Source organism: Diabrotica virgifera, chromosome 8, assembly GCF_917563875.1.
Source record: "Diabrotica virgifera virgifera chromosome 8, PGI_DIABVI_V3a".
Classification (NCBI taxonomy): Eukaryota; Metazoa; Arthropoda; class Insecta; order Coleoptera; family Chrysomelidae; genus Diabrotica; species Diabrotica virgifera.
In genome coordinates, this window is record NC_065450.1 from 14,889,542 (window position 1) to 14,913,025 (window position 23,484).

Here is a 23,484-nt window from a genome sequence, read left to right on the forward strand (position 1 = left end):
ATGATAGAGATGAGTTCCACAACCTACTCAACTAGAGAGACTGTCTCAAAGAAAAGATAATATCGTTGGCCATTTTTCCTATAAGAATACCGTGGAGTTCCGTGGGGGAGAAAGGATGCAGCACAGCATCGAAATCTCGACATGGCATCGCGAATAAAGTCCTCGAAGGTAGCCGGGACATATTTCGACGCGCTCCAAGGTAGAACGCTTCCATTTGGGTGAAAAATATAACAGTTGTGCTGGTGACAAACTACGATTACCACAATATCTGCGGTCTTTTGATTAGATGACACATCATGCCGAAAAGAACATGATCCTTGTATGTGTCTAATATGATCGACAAGAGAAGAGTTAACCCAGTTTAACAATCATGGAATTAGACCAAATGTGGAAATCTGATGAAAAACTTGTTCATCGAAACAAACGTGACCATATCAGCCTACGTTACTGCTGCCAAGCGTTTCAATCTTGCAAAAGACCGTCTTGTGTAGCGAAGACACTAGAACTTTAGCACATACAAGTACAATATTGAAGTGTAAAGATATACAGTATGTTCCTGTAAGTTGTATCCATATGAAAAAATTTTTATTATTAATTTTACGAAAAAAAAATTATTCTCCATAAAAAGCTCTGCATGGTTCAAAACCTAAGATTTAACCATCAAATATAACATTTTTTGGATATTCTACGATGTATGTCAAAAAGTTTAAATTTCACTCAAAAGTAAAGTAGATTTATTTTCACAACATTGAAAATTGCTATTATGAAAAGTTATTTGGAATTAAAACTATATTCTAGTATGCAATTACATCCTTATAATGGAATTTTTTTTTGAAAAATTATGGAAAACTAACATTATTTTCAGTTATTTCAATTCAGATAATTCTTTTATTAATAAGTTTAAGAAAAAAAGCAATTCCTATTAAAAAGTTCTGCATGGTCTAAAACCTAAAATACGACCATCTTATGTAAAATTTTATTAATTTTATACGAGGTATGTCCAGGGCCGGATCTACAAATTCTGGGGCCCCCTGCAAGAAGTCCTTTGGGGCCCCCTATACGGACTTACCACAGGGGTCCCTGGTATGAAGGAGAGGGGGGCGTGTGAACCGTGAACCATATAACATAACTACCCACCCCCGGACCCTCAGCCCGACGGGATTATGGATGATAAAATAACTGTAAAGGGATCAATAAAATTTTTACTAGACATATTTGAAAGAAAATCTACCAAACATTATATGTTTTTGAAATCAGCACAAAATTTTGAATAAATTAAAATAATAATGAAAAATATATACAAAAGAAGTATGCCACGCTACAGTACTTAGAACTTCATGTACAAATCAATGATTATAGTTACCTGCTAACGTCTTTTCATTGACTTTTTTTGATGACAGAAAGTAACTTTCAACACTTTTATTAGTTTTTTTTAACTGTTCTTCTTTCTGTTTCTTTCTCTTTCTCTTGGAAGCGCCACTCTCGTAATCACGTTTACAACTCATTATGACGCCAAGAAGTGAGAAAAGACCTGGATCAGCCTACAATAACAAAAGGTCTGCACTGACAGACAACACAACTGACCCACACAGTGACAGTGAGTGAACTGAACTCAAAACAATAGAGCGCTGCATGGTCCAAGGTCGACCGGTCGTGACTCATCACTCATCTGCGACAAGCACAAGCAGACGACGTATTGAAAACGCCGCTACAGTCTGCGCACTACAAGCACATCGCCGCTTCGTTGTTTACTCGTTTGTTCGTGTTTGATTACGTGTTACAGTATTTATGTGATTTAATTTTTATTTTTGACGATCGTGGTTGATCCGCAACGTGGTTAATCCGCTCGTGGATAATCGGGACTATCGGGAGTCTACTATTAGTATAAAATATTCAATACATGAAAAATAAAATCGATTTTTCAGAATCATAGAAAAATCATGGGGGAGGGGGCCCCGAAGGGGCACCCACCAGGCCGGGGCCCCCCCGCGCCGCGGGGTTTCGCGGTTCCTAGATCCGGCACTGGGTATGTCAAAAACTATGAATTTCGCTCAAGAGAAAAATACGTTTATTTTTTACAATATCGAAAATTGTTATAATGGAAAGTTATTTAGAATTAAAAACTATGTTTCAGTATGTAATTACATCCTTCTAATTTAAATATTCTGAACTATAAAGGTACTTTACTTTTGATCTAAATTTATCTTTTTTGACATACCTCGTATAAAATTTGATATAAGATGGTTGTATTTAAGGTTTTAGACCATCCAGAACTTTTTATTAAGAATCACTTTTTTTCGTAAAATTAATAATAAAAGAGTTATCAGAATTGAAATAAGTGAATATAATGTTAGTTATCCATAATTTTTCAAAAAATTCTAAAAAATTTAATTAGAAGGATGTAATTGTATATTAGAATGTAGTTTTTAGTTCCAAAGAACTTTTCATAATAGCAATTTTCAACAATGTTAAAAATAAAGCTGCTTTACTCTTGAGTGAAATTCAAACTTTTTGACATACCTCGTAGAGCATTCATAAAATTTGATATCTGATGGTTGAAGCTTGGGTTTTGGACCATGCAGAACTTTTTATAAAGAATAAATTTTTCGTAAAATTAATAATAAAAAAGTTTTCCATATTATGGATACATCTTACAGGGACACCTACTTATGAAATCCAAACATTGGATGTGTATATAATGTTTACCCAAGACTTTTAAAAATTAAATCGATTAAATACTCTTATTTTTTGGATGCTAATATAAATCCTTTACACTATGATACACTTGCGTGAATCATCCTGTATATTTAAATTTATGTTTAAACAGTGCATATTTGAATTTCAAAGTTGATGTATCCTAGGGTTTTTTATAATTTTATAAAATAAGGACACACAAATTTTATTCCCAAGTGGTTTACATACATTGTAATTTCAAATGTTCACCCTGTATTATTCATAATACACCATATATTTATAATATAGTTCATTGAAATCAGATTGTTCAGCAGCTTTTAAAAATATAAAAATTTACAGTACTCTACATTTAAATTTATGTTTAAAAAGCGCAAATTTATATATAAAAATCGACGGCTTTCAGCTTTTTAAATTTTTTTAAACCAATGACAGAAATAATTTTATTCCATACATGTAAGTGTTTCCACCTTATATATCTTCAGGCTGAAAAGCTCTGAGGTAATTCAAAGCTATATCAGTAATTAAAAAAAAACGCTGAGGCAGTAAGTACACGCTGAGCAATATTTTTTTTAAAGCAACGGTGGTGAACCGTGATAAGTTATAATTTAACTTTAAGTAGCAAATTAAAGGAGGAAAATATCTAAAAAGTAAATACGTAACAAAACGAAGTGTACACAAACGAAATATGTGAAATGTATAAACATTTTCAATTTCTTTGCAACACGAAAATACAGTAGCTGCATAATCCTTTGGTTAAATCGGAGAGTGCAGGAAGGGTCTATACCGGTTTCGGAGGTTTTTTCCTCCTCATCAGTAGTCCCATACCCTCTTCTCTCCGATTTCCCCAGGTATCATACTTTGGGCCTTTCCGAATTGCAAAGAACGAAATGTCACGGATGAACTAGAGAACTAGAACCGAAAAACAAAATAACTTATTAATTGAAGTAGCACAGAAAACGACAATACAGTCGGGAAAATGAATGAATACCCATGAACGATCACATCAATCACTTATTTTGTATTTGCTGTCTTTTTCTATAAATAACAAACGTTTGTTATAGAAAAAGACAGAAAATACAAAATAAGTGATTGATGTGATCGTTCATGGGTATTCTTTCATTTTTCCGACTGTAAATATCGTTCCCATACCACCAGATTGACAACAGGTGGAATACTTTTTTGGTTACAACCTCCCGAGATTTTCAAAAATTATAAATCATACAGGATGCCGAGGAAACTAAGATGAGAGAATTTTAAATAATTCACAACCCATCTGCTTAGCGTGGTAAAAGTTCCAACACGAAAGATTCCTTAGTAGTCAACAAAAGAGTTAATGGATTAAAATGTATAAACATTTTCAATTTCTTTGCAACACGAAAATGCAGCAGCTGCATAATACTCTGGTTAAATCAGAGAGTGCAGAAAGAGTCTATACTGGTTTCGGAGGTTTTATCCTCCTCATCAGTAGTCCCATATCCTCTTCTCTCCGATTTCCCCAGGTATCATACTTTGGGCCTTTCCGAATTGCAAAGAACGAAATGTCACGGATAAACTAAAGCCATCTACCGAAAAGAAAGTAAGTTATCAACTGAAGTAGCACAGAAAACAACAATAAATATCGTTCACATACCACCCGATTGACAACAGGTGGAATACTTTCTTTGGTTACAACCTCCCGAGATTTTCAAAAATTATAAATCATACAGGATGCCGAGGAAATTAAGATGAGAGGATTTTAAATAATTCACAACCCATCTGCTCAGCGTGGTAAAAGTTCCAACAAGAAAGATTCCTTAGTAATCAACAAAAGAGTAAACGAAATAAAATGTATAAATATTTTCAATTTCTTTCCAATACGAAAATGCAGCAGCTGCCCAAAACTCTGGTTAAATTTTCGTGTTGCAAAGAAATTGAAAATGTTTATACATTTTAATTCATTTACTCTTTTGTTGAGTACTAAGGAATCTTTCTTGTTGGAACTTTTACCACGCTGAGCAGATGGGTTGTGAATTATTTAAAATTCTCTCATCTTAATTTCCTCGGCATCCTGCCGAAAATTTTTGAAAATCTCGGGAGGTTGTAACCAAAGAAAGTATTCCACCTGTTGTCAAGCTGGTGGTATGGAGACGATATTTATTGTCATTTTCTGTGCTACTTCAATTGATAACTTACTTTGAAATATGTGAACTTTACGAAAGTTGAAGCCAAAAAACCAGTATTTTGTTCTTCCTACTTCCGAATACATTATTGTAGTGCTACAATATTGTTAGTCATAATGACCAGTCGTTTGAAATGGTTTTTTTTATTTAGCTTAATGCCTCGACAACTAATGGCCATTGACATGGAAATGGTTTAAAACCTAAATTATAACCTTTTCTTAGACAAAACGTGGAACAGTGTAAATTTAGTACAATAATGTACTTCAATAGATAATGGTTATCCGATTCAATCTAGAATCAATTGTAGAGTATCGATTCGTCTTTATTTATTACCTGCTTGCCACCACCAGCTCGATTTCCTATCGATGGCCGATTTAGTAAATTCTTACCGTGAGACTAACTAATCTTTATACGAATACGACCTCTGGCTTGTTTTCTCAGCGACATTTGTATGCAGTAGATTAAATCATTGATCTTGTTGATTACAGTGTATGGACTTTCCCAATTTCATTAGAGTTTCAGACCAGGGCTTTCCTTTGCTACATTTGTAAAACCAAATTACGATGTTACGATGTTACGTTGAAATTGTTTGAACTAACCACCGAAAGACAACGTACGTAGTATATACCGGGTTGTTTTCTCAAATTGATATAAAGTGCGCTTTTAAAGCCTCCTTCTCAGCATTGTTTCGGAACCATAATTTATTTTATTTTTTATTTAGCGTATGACTTACACTACATACATAGTAGATAATTGAATTTAAGTTAAATTTATCATGCGACAATATATATTGTTGTAGAATGTTTTTTTTGGAAAAATTCAGAAAATAAATTTGTATCATGGACCACGAGATCGTAGATTTTCTTCACCCTGTATATGACCAAAAATTGTATATTAGAGTATAATTTAATTAATAAACAGTGCTTGTTCGGGGAAGGTGAAATCGTTAATGTGGTTTTCGTTAATGAGTTTTTTGAAAGGATTTTTGTAAATAATTCGTAGAAGGTTTAAACAAACGATAAACAAATTTTATTGAGTTTAGAATGTAAGGCCTTTTGTTTATTTAGGCATATTATTATAGCAATTTTTCAATTGCTGGGAGAGGAAGACCAAAATGTAGACCTAGGAGATGCATGGCAGCGAGTGGCATCAGTGATAGAACAAGCAGCGAAAGAAACCATTGGGAAAAAGAGGACTCGCCCAAAACAGAAATGGTTTGACAAACAATGCGAAGAAATGCTGGAAACAAAAACTCACAAAAGAATGAAAATGCTACAAAACCCTACAGATGAGAACAAAGCAGATTTTCGCAGAACGAGGGCACAGACAAGGCAACTACTCAGAACTAAAAAGAGAAGCTACATAGAACAGCAAATACGAGTAATGGAAATAAGTGGCGAGAGGAATCAAATAAGAAAATTCTTTCTAAGAAAAGAAAGACAGTCAGACAAGGTCGAAATGTTGGGGTAACACAAGCTATGAGAAATGAAGCAGGTGAACTGATAATGGTGGAAACAGAAATCGTAGAGCGATGGAAGGAATACTTTCGGAATTTACTAAATATTGAAAGTGAGATGGAGGAATCAGAGACTACATTTCATTCTGCAGATGTGGAAATACCACCACCAACACTCCAAGAAGTAAAGAATGCAATAGCATCTCTTAAAGATCACAAAGCACCAGGAAATGATGGTATAAATGGAGAATTGATAAAAAAAGGAGGAAACGTTTTACATCAAAAATTGTATGACATTATTCTCAGAGTATGGCAACAGCAGAAAATGCCTAGAGGATGGAATGGAAGCGTTATAATACCCATACATAAGAAGGGAAATAAAGAGCAATTCCGAAACTACAGAGGCATATCGCTTATTAGTACAGCGTATAAGATTCTATCAATTATCTTACTAAAGAGACTCACTCCGTATTCGGAAGATATTCTAGGCGACTACCAATGCGGCTTTCGAAGTGGAAGGTCAACAATAGATCAAATATTTACCATCCGACAAATAGTAGAAAAAAACTGGGAATTCAACCGAGATGTACACCAAATCTTCGTAGATTTCCAGCAAGCATATGACTCGATAAAAAGAAGCAGACTATGGCTAGCAATGCAAGAAATGGGAATACCAAGAAAATTAGTGCAGCTCACTCAAATGTGCGTGGCAGACTCATATGCACAGGTAAAGATAGGAAACAGAACATCGATGCCATTTAGTATAACATCAGGGCTTAGACAAGGAGACCCTTTATCACCATTGCTATTCAATTTGGCTTTAGAATACGCAATAAGTAAAATATCGTCGGAACTAACAGGGGGATTCGCAAATCGAGGATAAAAACTATTGTTGGCCTTTGCCGATGATCTAGATGCAGTCGCTCATTCTACAAGAGACGTAAGAGAGGTGTTTTCACAGCTCGAGGAGGAAACAGGTAACCTGGGCCTTCGAATAAATGAAGAGAAGACGAAATATATGCTGGTGACCAAAAATCCAAGACCAAGAGTTAGGCAGAACGTAACTATTAATGACCACAACTTTGAAGTAGTGAAAGAGTTTAAATATCTGGGAACAGTAATCACAGAGGACAATCATACAGAAAAAGAGGTCTCAGCAAGAATAGCTGCGGGAAATAGAGCATTTTACTCCCTATCATCATTATTAAGATCTAGGCTTCTGAAAAGACAATCTAAATTAAGACTGTACATGTCAATTATTCGCCCAGTTGTTACATGTGGGAGTGAAACATGGACTCTACATCAGCGAGAAATAAATAAATTGCTGATATTTGAAAGGAAAGTCCTCAGAATGATATTTGGTCCTCAAAGAGATGAGTTGACAGGAGAGTGGAGAAGGCGCCGCAATGCTGAATTGGTGACTATATGGTACTGAAAACATCGTCAGACATATAAAAGCTAATCGGATAAGATGGGCAGGTCATGTAGTAAGATCAGAGGAAGACAGAGTGCTAAAGACAGTGTTCTTCGAGAGACCAGATGCTAGAAGATCATTGGGCCGTCCCAGAAAAAGATGGAAGGATGATGTTGAAACCGATCTATCTAGGATTGGGGTACAACAATGGCAAATCGAAGCGCAAGATCGCAGACGATGGAGGGCCATAGTGGATGCGGCGAAGACTCACCCCGAGTTGTAAAGCCAGTCAAGAAGAAGAAGCCTTTTGTTTAGTTTTTTGAAAAAACGATAGTAATTTGATGTCTCTTAGAATTTTAACAAAATGGAGTTGGTTTTCTTAGGAATGGAAAGTATGAATGTTTTGGGTAGAGAGGTTGTTTTTGATTGGTAGAGAAAGATCGATGGAAGGGATGATGATGTGGAGTCGGAATTTCAGGGAGAAAAGATAGACACTCTGTGATGAATATCGGGAGAGAGCAGGTCAGTTTTTGAAAAGTGAGAAGTCAGTGTAAAGTGGCGAAATCGGCCTTTGCGAACAGAATCAAGTTGAAACGAAATTGTTGACCGGTTGAGAAGTAAAATTTTCCTGTGTCCGAGGAAGATTCCTTTTGTTCTGTCTAGAACGAGTAGCTGATTGGTATCTATTTGCACAAGATATCGAGCAAGGAGAAAACTGAGTGGAGAATTCGAGCGAGTCCTGGCTTTGTTTGTTTTTGAAGCAGTTTGGACGAGAGGGACCTTCTCGCAACATCAGAAGAGTACGTGTGGGAGAATCAAGGACAACGCAATCTGGGAAAGGAAGGAGTGAAGAAAAAAAAGGTTAGTCAAATCATTTGTCGAAACGGAGAGAGCTTGTTTATATCCACACGATGTATGCTCAATTTTTTTTTGTATTGAACAGTTCTATAACTCAGTTAGTCATTCCAATTTTAAGTAATCAATTCAAAAGGAGAAAAGTAAATTTTATTAAATTTAGCATGAATAAACAATAATTTATTTAAATAATTATTTTGTTAAAACAAGGAGACATCAGAATTAAAGCTTGATTTATTAAGTAAGAAATTTTTGCAACAAATTTAGATTTTAGTATTTTTTTCAGATCTTATTTTTATATAAATAAATAATAGATTACATTTATATGATATTGAATGTGTTTAATTTCCCTGTTTTATCCTGGAAGGAGTAAGCAACTAGAGATACTAGAAACCACAAATCAAAGGTATTGCATCGAGTACAAAATTAGTCCTGAGAATAAAGTTTGTTAGAAAATTTAATTTGAATTTGGTTTGTTTTTACATAGGCAGAAATTAAAATAATTGAGTAATTAATTAAATTAAGAATTTGCTAATCAATCTAATAAAAGAGATAAAGTAGAGCATAACAATATATACACGAAATTTTCCATTTTCTAAATCTGTAAACTAAAAATTGGGCTAAATCCCATTTTAAAGTATAGGAAAAGACTCGCCCATCCATATGCCAACCATCCATTTTGGTGTAAGGGTGTCGATTTTACGGCCCTTCACCCTTCCCGTTTAGGCTCTGTTTTTCGTTCTCGTCCTCAACACTCCCAAAAATTTCGAAAATTGAAGTCCAACCTTTACGGCTTCTAATAGTACTTATCGGTTTAATTTTGAAAGTGTTTAATTTTGAAAATCGGTTATACTTATCTAAAGTTACCGAGTTCGGAAATTTTATTCAATTTCCATTTAAAAAGGGGAAAACCCTTGTATATGTGTGGAAAAGTTACACCGATCTGAATTTTTTTTTCTGTGTTTTAAGAAGGTTTCCGGTTTTGTGACTATAGTATAGTTTGTGACTTTCGACCACCCATAAGTCAGCTATAGGACTGGGTAGGTACAAAACGGCATATTTTTGGGGGTATATATTTTAGGTTCAAGAAAAGACAGGAAAACGGAAAATACATCAAGTCAATAGCGTTGAATTAAGCTTTCCAATGGTGCTAAGCTGTTAGGATCAGACATACACACGGCTCAATATAACCGAGAAACTGAAAAACTAAACTCGTAAAATTTTGGTTTTTAGACAATTACCTACTCAAAATTTCAATCTACTAATTGCACCAATAACTGAGCGTTTGTAGGAGGACTCTAGACGCGTCTAACGGTGTATACTTCATATCTGGGAATATTCGAATTTTTAAGTTATATGCTTCATAAGTGTGATCATTTCTATTTCCTATGGGGAAACCGGTTTTTCAAGCTCAATAATTCCTGTAATATCTTCTTAACCTTGGATGTATCAGATATTACTTGTCAATACGTTTCAAACTCATGTTCAGTGATCAAAATCGGTTAAGTCGTTTTGAAGTTATCAAGCTCCAAACTATCATCCATTTGACCATTATCGCCGAAATGGTTTATGTAGTTGTAGTGGTTACGACGCTAAATTTGATACGGCAATCCGAGTTCATTTACCGGTCATCTCAATATATTTTTTCAATCTGTTTCGAATAAAAAAACATCTAGTGTACATTCTATAAACAGTAGGCCATTTGGGAAATAATGCTAGAAAGGCGACCATTTATAACGCTTAACGTGAAATCGAGAAACATTACATTCAACTTAATACATTTAATTTATAAATAACTTTGAAAACCCCCTGATACAAGAATAAAAAACCGCTAAACGCCGTAAAAATGAGTGGCGCATAAAATATTCCAGCTACAAAAGAGCTGATATGAATATTACGTGGCGCCAAAATGTATTTTAATTTTCATGGAAAATAAAGCTTTAGTTTTATTTCAAAAGATGTTTCCATAATATTTGCCAAATTTGAAGTAAAACGCACCACAAAAGAGCTTCAAAATACAAACTCTATCAAAGTTACTCTTTTGTGGAGCGTTTTGGCCAAACTAGTTTGTCCTGAAATCGGGTTTGGCCGGTAACATATACACCGAAATCGTATTGTAGTCTTACGTTTTGTGAACATTTTGTTTTCTGAATGTCCCTGATGAATGATGGTTGTTGGGGGTTGCTACCCCTACAAGGGGGTTGATTGAATTCAACACGCTAAGTACTCATTATGTATTTATTTAGTCACTTAAAACAATAACTAGTACTCAGTTGGTATACATATGATATTACTTACCTCGTCTGATCATTACTGAAATCTATCTTAGAGTCGTTTTGTCTCAAAATTTGCCTAAGTATATCAAATATCCATTTGTTTATTATGAATTTTATTTTACTATTACGACCGTGAATGTAACAACAACTTTTACAACAACAACCCTTACACAGATATTCAATGTCATAACTTAATACAGCAAATACCTAAAAAAACATAGAGTAATAATTTTGTGTATTGTTATAAGAGGATTTAAAATTTAAACTGAATTTGCTAATGACTTAAATAACTGTTATTTTCTGAATGCTTAATTAAATCTTTTCACAATATCTTTACAAACAAAGAAAATAGACGGTTTTGTTCTTTAATATGACGTGTTTTTTACTGAAACAAAACTAAATTAAAATAAAAACCAGTTAACAAAACTTTAAAAACAAAAAGGCACATAAGGTTAAAAATTGTGGTCGACACTTTAAGAGTTATTTTTCGACCAAGTGAGCGGTTTTCATAGCACAACATAAGAGATACATGGTTGTTTAATGGAGGCTCTGTGATGGTTTGGGGTGGAGTTTCTTTGAGAGTAAGCATGGATTTGGTGTCTACGTGGAGGCTATTTAAATAGCGAGAGGTACATTGTTCAGAATTTCTTTCTTTGAACACTTTGTTACTTTCGCACTATACAGGGTGATTGATTAGTAGGGTAAAGCTCAATAGCTCCGCTATAGTAATAGATAGCAATAAAAGTTAATAACAAAAATTTTAGCCACCTTTGAGCTTCACATTACAAAATTAGTTAGAATGTTACAGGGTGTTCGATAACACAGAGGAGACCAAACTCCCTGTATAAATAAAAATAAGCAAAACAACAATGGTTTACTAATGCCATATTTTTTAACGTATTGTCAAAATTTTCAAAAATGGTCGATATTGCTAATTTTCTTTATATCAAATACAGGGTGAGTCAAAACGCAAGTACATTATTTTCTCAGTAATTTTAAAAGGAACACCCTGTATTTTATATCACTATTAAAAAGTACCATTACCGTACTTTAATTTTTAGATAACATTCCTTATGTCTAAATTTATTAGTTTTCGAGATATTTTCATTTTTCAATGGACCAGTAGAGTGGCCACCCACATCACCAGAATTTAATAAACTGGACTGATTTTTTTGGGATTACGTTAATAATGAAGTTTATAAAATACCTCCAACAACAAGGGATGAGATGAAAAATAGAATACAAGGTGTATTTCGATGTGTTAATTTACAAATGCTCCGTAGAGTAAGTAGCTCATTCAATGATCGTTTTTAGGCGTACATAAATGTGGTAGGAGATAATTTTGAACACCTTATGTAATTAAATATTAAAAATATTTTACTAAAAGCAGCTTCTAATTTTTTCAAACATGTTTTTTTGCAAAATCTATTACTGATAAATTATGTTTCGTTCTTTATTTGTTACATTTTTATATTTACATAAAAAAGTAGTGTTTAATTGTCTTCACAAAATATTGTATTTTGTGTTTGTGTTTTTTTTTGTAAAATTTATTACTAATTGTCTTTGTTTATTTGTTGCATTTACATAAAAAGATAGTTTTTAATTGTTTCAAAAATGTTGCATGTAGTGGTTGTGTTTTTGTTTGTAAAATGTATTACTAATAAATTATTTTTATTTCTTTATTTGCTACAGTGTTACATTGATTACCGGATTGATAATAGGTAATTTTCAATTGTCATTTCAGTCATGGCTTACTTAAAATTTAGGTAAATTTAAACACCTGAAATAATTTGCTCTGAAAAATGAAAATATCTCGAAAACTAATAAATTTGGGCATAGAGAATGTTATATAAAAATTAAAGTACGTTAATATTACTTTTTATTAATGATATAAAATACAGGGTGTTCCATTTAACATTACTGAGAAAATAATGTACTTGCGTTTTGACTTACCCTGTATTTGATATAAAGAAAATTAGCAACATCAATAATTCTTAAAAATTTTGACAATAAATAAAAAATTATAGCATTAATAAACCATTGCTGTTGTGCTTATTTTTATTTATACAGGGAGTTGAACTTGTTACGATTTTCATACAAAATTGGTTATAACTATGTAAATAGCCTGTATAATATTACAAACCTTTATATTTTTCTGATGGACAAGTTAAAAGGATTTCGAATATAAAATAAAATATAGGGTGTTCCATTAAAAAAAAACATAAGTTAGGTCTGCCACTGTGTTATCGAACACCCTGTATTATTCTAACTAATTTTGTAATATGAAGCTCAAAGGTGGCTAAAATTTTTGTTATTAACTTTTTTTGCTATCTATTACTATAGCGGAGCTATTGAGCTTTACTCTACTAATCAATCACCCTGTAGATAGGAAATAATTTCATCTTAGTGTATGATAAGACAAGGCCTGCTCACGTATCTCATGTCGTCAGTTAAAACACATATTAAAGATTAAATCCGTCTAGTTTTTTGTTATTAAAGAGAAACTAAAAAATAAAATGTTCACAAAATATTAGACTACAACCTAATTTTGATGTATCCCACCTTTGTACCATTCCTTCCCTAGGAAGATCTTAAACTTTTGTTTCAGTTAAGACACACGTTATATAATAAAACCGTCTATTTTCTTTGTTTCTAAAGATATCGGGGACCTTTAACCTTCCGATGACCAACGTTTTTTTGTTACACGGATGACCAACGGGGATAAAAAATGACCCCAGGTCAAAAATGACATGGAATGAATGTTTTCAACATTTAAATCTTCATCTAACAATACATCCTCGTTTTCTGATACTATTTCATCTTCTATATCATCATATAAATCGCTAACAATAACAATTTCCTGTAACTCAGGCTCAGTAAGATATTTGCAAGCCATATCTTATATGTACACAAAATACTAAGAAACTATAATAATATACGCCAGGAAAAAATAGTAATGACTAACTGTAGCAGACAGCAATGTCATGATTCGTACATAACAAGCACCACAATCTAAAAATAGGTTTTGATAACGCGCAATGTAAAACTACTGGGAATTCCACATAATAGACGGTATTTTACTAAACGTCAACTTCAGAATATATTTTTAATTCGTAAAATATAGGGATTTTTTTTATTTCAAAATATGAGGATATCTAGAATGATATTAAAGTCAAATAAAAAAATAATGAGTTAAAAATTGAAAATACTTTTGATCTTATTAAAGAAAAATATACGCTGGGGTCCAAATTTACACCCTTGGTCACCCAAAGGTTAAAAAACAAAATGTTCACAAAACATAAGACTACAATATGATTTCGATGTATACTCACATTTGTAGTTTTTCCTCCCTACAAGGTGTCTCAAACTCAACATAAGAAAAGCATTTCTTTTCTTCCACCCGGTATAAGTACAAAAAATCAGTTTGAGTAAACCTTTACCCATGTGTGTAAATATCAAAGAAAAATCTAAATTAATAAAACCAATTTGCAGAATCCGTTAATCCCTTTATGAAAAAATCAACTATGAAATTGAGCATAATTTTAGGTGATGCATAACTTTTGAAACTATGTTTATTATACTTTATATGAACACAAATATTACTTAAAACAATTTTTAACCGGAGGGACCGCAGACGTTCGGATATAATTAGCGTCTCTTTGCAAAGTAACAAGACACTTACTCAACATAAATTACACATAACACTAGGTACCTAACTGCAAAAATTCACGGTACCTACCATAACAATGGCCATTAGTTCTCGAGGCATTAGCTAAATAAATAATAATAATAATAATTTTTAATTCTAAATGATGAAAGTAATTATACTAAATTTACATTCAAGATGCAGTAGAAATAAACAGACCTAGACACGTTAAATGCTACTAGGAGCACTCCCGAATCATAATTTACAATGTATAAACTTTGAAAATCATGATTTGGGATTTACAATATATATATATATATATATATATATATATATATATATATATATATATATATATAATATATATATATATATATACATTGTAAATTAATTATGATTCGGGAGTGCTCCTAGTAGCATTTAACGTGTCTTGGTTTGTTTATTTCTACTGCATCTTGATTGTAAATTTAGTATAGGTTCGGATCTTTCAAAAGTTTTAAAGGATATTTGTCGGGGAAAAATATTTGATTGTTTATCATAATATGAATATTATTTAGTTAGAATAATTCTTGAAAGACAGTACACATATTTGGTTAATATCAAAGAGTATCAAAGAGTATATTTTTGTTATCTTAGTTTAAGATAAAGCAATTGTCATAACTATTTTCCTAAGAAAATTTAGAATTATGTACTTTGATTTATAGTTAATATTTAATATTAAATGATAAAAGTTTCAATATTTGTTTTTGATTAAATACTCGAATAGTGTGATGTACACTGCGGTGCAAAATTAACCGGACACCTTAAAAATGGGTCATTTTTGATGTCTCGAATTTCCTAAACCTGTTGTCTGATTTAAGTAATTTTTTAATATGTTATAGCCTTATTCTTTATCAATATCGCTGTAATAATATTGTGGCTAAACAGGTAAATTTCCATTGCATACCGGGTGTACCAATGAAACTGTGTTTTTTTCTTAAACTTCGCACCACCCTGTGGAATATTCTAGCATTTATATAATACTCAAATTAAAACCCAACTATAGCCTTACGTTTTCTTAACATTCTGTTTTTTGATTCATTCGCTTAAGTGGGACCACAAAAAAGTTAGGAAATTTAACAACTAGCAATGTTCTTTATCAGTGCCGGCGCTGGGGTATAAGGTGCCCGCCTGCAAAACTAGCACAGGCGCCCCCCCCCCACACACACACACACACACACACACACACACATACACAATGTGTGAGAACAGTGAGACCCACATGTCCGAAGATCAAACCGGTTACACTGCGTAACCTAACCCCGTATCTATCTGACCCCCAAGCTGTACCACCACCCCTCCCCATCGCAGTACATAACGAATAAGGAGGCTTTGTACTGAACGTTACCTTAGATGCCCTGGGTGATGGAACATCCTCTGTATTACTTTATGTGGTTAAATCACCTGATTTTAGGGGTAGCTAAAAGAGCTTTTCTCCCTATTAATGACTTGATTTTGGACTTGTGTCCTAAAAATGTGTGTTTCGGGCAGCGACATAAGTCGGTGTCCCGCTATCCGCAAATGTCTCCGGTAAATAAAGTTTGGTTACAGTTTTATTGGACCCATCATCTGACAATCATCTGACAAACAACTTCACTTTCACTTTTTAAAGAAATGGGCTAAGAGAACTAAGATTGTTTTTTGTCTAATTTTTTCCTTTTCGGCTTTTTCTTTTTCGATTTGTGCCCCAGATAATTTTTTAAACCATTTTTACTTAACTAAATAAAAATAATAATAGACCAGTAAGGATCTGTGAAAAAACGTCTATTTTTGGATGTGAAAGGTGGCATTCGGATTTTTGCAGATAAAGTTAGGTGACACCTTCAGTAATAATAATTGACTTATGCTCCTTCTCAAATATGGCCGAAACATTAATAAAAAAATTAAAATATTTAAAAATTTCGAAAAACGTCGATTTTTTCTGCTTTCTTTGCTTATAACTTTAAAACGATTCGTTTTGGAACAAAGTCGTAGAGAAATAAAATAAAGATAATTTAATTTTGTATGATATACGACTGGTCAAACATGTCTTAACGTATTACCTTTTCTGCAATATAGCAATAAATACAAAATAAGGGGGCAAAATACGCCTGTTGTTATTCAATGTTTTTAACCACTTTGGTGGCACTTACAACCTTAGTAATACGCTTAGGAAATTCTTTGTAACATACTTAAACCGTGTACCAAATTTCATTAAAATCGACCTAATAGATTTTGCATAATAAATTTGCAATCTAAATGTTTTTAAAAAAGTTCGAATTTTTTAAAATCTTTCTGAACAAAAAGTAGACCCTTTAGAAGTTGTCTAATTTTTTTACATATAAAGAGGTGCTCTACCTATCTAATACACTTTACAGAATTAAAATCGGATTATTTAAGGGGCCTCAGCAATGTTTTAAACTTATAAACTATTTTTTGGCTTATAAACAAATAGCTTTGTTTAATAATAAAAAAATTAATTTTTAGCAATGAAAATAATTAAAACCGGTATAATTTGACTTAAACTTTCAAATGCTGTCAGCAGAATTGCTATTTTATTTTTTAATCAAAATTATTCGCGTTAAAAAATGGCAATTTTTCGAATTTTTGAAAGTTCCACTGCGTTTATCTCGAAAACTATGCATCCTACGAAAAAGCTTGTAAGGACATTTTTTGCTTAGAATTACCCAAGAAATACAAATAAATGTTTTATTTTGCGAAAAATCAATGTTATGTAATTGATCAAGTTCTTTGTTTATAACAATCTTATCGATATCCGGATCAACTGTTACCCAAAAAAATCGTGTTCTACGGGTCAAAAAACACATAAAAATTTTGGGTAAGTCCATCTAAATAAAGGAGCCCGTAGCACACCCTCCTGGCCACAGGACTAATTTGTTTATAAGCCAAAAAATTGTTTATAACTTTAAAACATTGCTGAGGCTGCTTAAACAATCCGATTTCAATTCTGTAAAGTGCGTTAGATAGGTGGAGTACTTCTTTATATGTAAAAAAATTGACAAATCTTTGTATCTTCTAGTTTTTGTTGTGCAAGATTTTAAAAAATTTAAATTTTTTTAAAAAAGTTTGGATTGCAAAATTATTATTCAAAATCTAGTAAGTCAATTTTAATGAAATTTGGTGTACGGTTTTAGCACATTACAAAAATTTTCTAAGCGAATTAGGAAGGTTCCAAGTGTTACCTAAGTGATGGAAAATCATTGAATAAAGACAGGCTTGTTTTGCCCCCTTATTTTATATTTATTGCTATTTTGCAGCAAGGGTGATAAATTAAGACATTTTTAACCAATCGCATCTGATAGAAAATTTAATTATCTTTGTTTTATTCCTATACGACTTTGTTCCAGAATGAATCGTTTTAAAGTTATAAGCAAAAAAATTAGAAAAAAAAAACAAAATTTTTTGAAATTCTTAAATATTTTAGTTTTTTTTTATTAATGTTCCGGGCATATTTGAGAAGGAGCATAAATCAATTATTATTAACGAAGTTATCACCTAACTTTAACCGCAAAAATCTGAATGCCACCTCTCACATCCACCTAAAAACAGATCCTTACTGGTCTATAACTTAACCGTAGATTAATAATAGTACTGAGTACTTAACAAATATAATTTTATATTAATTGAATGCTAGATTATTTAACTGCAGAGTACAACTTACAAACTATTCTGTATTATAATCACATGAAATAATACTAAATCTATAGAGCTCTAAACTAAATTTTAAGTAAACTGTTTATTTTAAATATTGTTTTTATGGGATTAATACTTAATAGTACCTATTAATAGCAATTAATAATAATACCTATTAATAGGTACAAACTTACTTAAATTAGAAAAATGCGGGCGGCAAGAAAACAGTATCACAATCTTGTTTATTTTACTAGAAATCATTAATTTCCTCTCATAACTGATGATACAAAACTAACAACTTGCAATAAATTTGAAGAACATAAACAAAGCATTCTCATTAAGAGCAAAGTTGTTTGGTTGAAATATGATATCTTTGACCAATAAATTAGGTATATTACTACATGGTAAAAATTCTATGCGGCATTGCATATTTTTGTATATTATGTGATATGTAAAACTAACAAACACAGATTAGGGTATTATGACGAATTTAAACCACACTTTAAAAAAATAAATTTTTTTATTTTAGTATTTTACATAATACCAGCAGAAAAAAAGCTCATTCTGGCGCCCCCCAAACAGGGGCGCCCGCCTGCAATGCATCCCTTGCAGGCCCGTTATCGCCGGCCCTGTTCTTTATCAATACAGGGTGTTTCTAAATAAGTGCGACCAACTTTAACGGGTAATTCTACATGAAAAAATAATGACAGTTTGCTTTGTAAACCTATGTCCGCAAATGCTTCATTTCTGAGATAGAGGGTGTTGAAATTTTTTTTACAAACTGACAATTTATTTATTGCTTAAAAACCAGTTGAGATATGCAAATGAAATTTGGTGGGTGTTAAGACGTAGTTATTGTACATTTTTTGACATACAAGTAAGAATTTAATATTCACCATTGGCGCGCATACGGGTAATATAAACCCTCATATTACCCGTATACGCGCCAATGTTGAATATTAAACTCTTAATTGTATGCCAAAAAATGTGCAATAACTACTTTTTATAACTCACCAAATTTCATTTGCATACCTCAACCAGTTTTAAAGCAATAAATAAATCGTCAGTTTGTAAGAAATCTTTCAGCACCCCCTATCTCGGAAACGAAGCATTTGCAGACATATCGTTGATAAAGCAAACTGTCATTATTTTTTCATGCAGAATTACCCCTTAAAGTTTGCCAATTATTATTTAAAAACACGCTCTTTTGATGAAATACATGGCTAGTTGTTAAAGTACCTAACTTTTTTATTATCCAACATAAGCGAATGAATCAAAAAACGAAATGTTGAGAAAACATGAGGCTATAGTGGAATTTTAATTTCAGTATTTTATAAATGCTAGAATATTCCACAGGGTGATGCGAACTTTGAGAAAAAACACAGTTTGATTGATACACCCAGTATATAATGAAAATTTAACTATTTAACAACATTATTATTACAACAATACTGCTAAATAATAAGGCTATAATATACTAAAAAATCACTTAAATCGGACAACAGGTTTAGGAAATTCGAAACTTCAAATTGGCCCATTTTAAGGTGTCTGGTTAATTTTGCTCCACAGTGTAGTTGAGAAGAATAAATCTAGAGGATTTATAACAGAATAAGAAGATTAGACAACTTATATATCGTGTACACAAATGAACTATTTACTTCGTGACGTCAGACAAAAAGAACAATAGACATTTTGTAAAGATAAAGAACCATAAATACTAAGGGTAGAAGTACTGCATGCTATAAATACTAAAGATAGACGTTGTTGGCAAGTTGGCAAAAAACAGGAAAGCTGTTGTCCTGATAATATCCCGATTAATACATTAAAATATTGGTGAAACTTTTCAAATATGTATACTCAACTAGTGAGATCCCAGCGGACTGGTTGAGGTCAACATTTGTAACTTTACGAAAAATACAACCCCCGCAACACTGTAGCGACTATATACTTCTAAGTCATATGAGTCACACTTTGAAGTTATTCTTACGTATCATTACCACCCGAGCGTAATACTATAACACCAGTATTAGTCCAGAAAGCCACTGCGCATCCGCTAGGAAAAATATACCGATTCGGATTTTTTGCACAACCTTACTCAAAAAGGACCACTTTTAATAAATTTGCATGTTGCCTGGTCCAAAAGTGGGTCAAAATTTTTTTAAACGTTTTTTTCCTAAAATTATTTTTTTTGCATCGAACAAAGTTTTTTTAGAATTTTTGGATGATTTCAAACAGAAAAGGTCTTTAGTGACTTTTCTCTAAAGTTGATAGTTTTTGACATATAAGCGATTAAAAATTTAAAAATTTCGAAATCGGCCATTTTTAACCCTCAGAAACTATGTGAAAAACTGAAAATTTTGATGCTACCAAGGTAAGAAGATATTCTTTGAACATCGATTGATGAAATCCCGAAGGGTTTTTTGCAATACAATATCGAAAACCCCTTTGTTTTTTAATTGCCAATCAAGCGGGCGCTTGATTGGCAACCGTTGCATGTATATGTAACATGCGTAAATATCGGACAAATTTTTTTAGGTTTTTGGATCATTCCAAATAGAAAAGACCTGTGTGACTTTTCTGAAAAGTGACTTTTCTGTAAATGTGATAGTTTTCGAGATATAAAAGATTGAAAATTTAAAAATTGCAAAATCGGCCATTTTTAACCCTCAAAAACTATGTAAAACACCGAAAATTTCAATGATAGCAAGGTACGTAGATATTCTAAGAATATCGATTGATGAAGTTCCGAAGAGCTTTTTGCAATACAATATCGAAAACTTCTTTGTTTTTTAATTGCTATTCAAGCGGTTGCTACACTATTTTTAACCGTTGCATGTATACAACATTGTATGTAATATGCGTAAATATACTCAGTGACATTAGAAGTGTTACACCCAGAAGGAATCATTTCGTGAACTTAATTTTTTGGCAACATGGCACATTTTCATCAAGAATAAAACGATAATATTGGCAAGACTTTGTATTGACATGTAATAAAAAAAAATTAATAAGTTGTTTGGCGACCCCTAGCTGAATACATTTCTGTACACGTCTAGGCTTTGACAAAATGAGATGATCGATGTCTGCTTGTGGCACCACGTTCCAAGCAACTTGAATATCATGGATTAATTGTGCCAGAGTCTGTGGAGGATGGTGCAAAGTGGACAGTCTCCTTCCCATCATATCCCACACATGTTCGATATAGGATTTAAACCCAGTGAACGCGGTAGCCACGGCAAAAAATTAACGCCAGCTTCTTGGAGAAAGTCCAGAGTTCGACGAGCAATATGGAAACGTGCGTTGTCTACCTGAAAAAGGGCGTTTCGACGGCCGTCTAGATAAGGCAGTAAAGTGGTTTGTAAGTTGCCATCAACATAACGCGCATCTGTCATACTGCCTCGAATAAACAAAAGTGGTGATCGGCTACCGTAGGCGATAAACCATTACTCCAACTGTCCTGTGTAGATGCCTCTCAACAGCAAACCCTATATTTCGTCGCCCTCCACGGCGGCGTCTTATCATCTTACGACCAGCATGCATACCTTAACAAAATCGCAATTCATCGCTGAATGCTGCATTATGCCATTATGCCATCCAATGCTGCCTTTCTCTGCACCACTTCAAACGTTGATGACAGTGGTCCGCAATCAAAGGAAGCACTCGTCGTGGGCTGAATGAAACCAGTCCAAAGGCTCGAATGCTACGGTATAGGGTACGCAAGGTTCATAAATAGACAGGTTGCATGGTAACTTTCCACCAATCAGCGTCGAGAATCTAATGGCGGGAGTGACGTCACCCAGAATGCTGCATTCAAATTCATTCACTTCACTCATTGAAATGAACTCTGAAAGTAAGAATGTTTTTAATGATTGAAAATATATATGTATATTTAAAAAAAAATACGTTTGGATCTTTAATGACTATTTATTTAATATATTCTTTAAAAAATGTGGTAGATACCTGTAGAGTTACAAAAATCATAGAATATAATTGCAATTAAATATATGCAGTAGAATAGCATTACTACTTAATTAAAGCAGAAGTAGATTCTTTCTTGTGTTTATATATGGGACTAAATCATTCAAATATCCTAGGTATACTAATAATGGGTTGAATACAATTTACTTTTTTAAATGATTTTGAGTAGGTATATAATCATTTTGAATTGGGGATAATGCATGTAGTACATTATTATAAATTCCTTCTAACGTGTAAACCATGGTGAAAAAGAGATCCAACTAAAGATTTATGTACCTGTCAAAATTAGTAGTTTTTCCCTTAAGTTTAACATAAGAGCATCTGATTACTTTAGGTACTGGATTATAATATCTAAAACTATTAAAACATTATGATTCCATTCAATAGGTACCTGTGAAGTTTTACATAACAGTAAATTATAAAAAAAAATACAATTTCAGTGCAACAAAGGGAATTTTCCCCATTTTATATATTCATTTACTTTAGGTATAATTGTTTATTCAAACGATGTTCAGATGGCTGCAATATTAGTTATAATTTTGTATGAAACAATTAGGTACATATAATAGATCTATTATCTATAGACTTAATTAGATATATTGTTCAATAAGTCTAAGCAGATTGTAACGTACACAAATGATGTAAACTTGATGTGAAGAACCGCAAGAGATATTACAGAACTGTATGTGGAGCTTAAAGAAAATGCGAAAGAAATAGGGCTAGGCGTCAACGTATATAACACTTCTTTTAAAAGAGTTTTGGGTTTCTTATTATACTAAAAACACTTAATGATATCTATAGATACATTATATCTCAAGATATAAACACAAATTAAAACACTAACGATATTTAATAACAAAATATAGCCTCCAAACCACGTATCCTATTATGTTTACAAACAATTCGTAAAATTGATCGTCTGGGTGACGTCACGATGACAATATTTCATTTGTCAATGTCAAAGTTACCATACAACCTATGGTATAGGGACCTTGTAGGGTACGTATAGTAACAAGTCTACCTTCTACTCCAAACCATTGGTCAGCGATTTGACGCGTAGTAGCAAAACGGTCTCGCAGAGCGCGTATAAAGCGCCTATCTGTGGTACGCCTCGGTTGACCAGTTGGTCTTCTTCGTGTTCCTCTACCTTCGTATGTCCGCACACAACACACTCGCATAACTGTCATTGCAGTACAATTAACACGACGGCAGATTTCGCGATACGACAGACCTATATCTCTATAGGCAATAATTCTGCCCCTGTCAGAATCGCTAAAATGGGGGTAATTTTGGTGTCCTTGAACTCGAGGCATATTCTTGAAGTGAATACAATT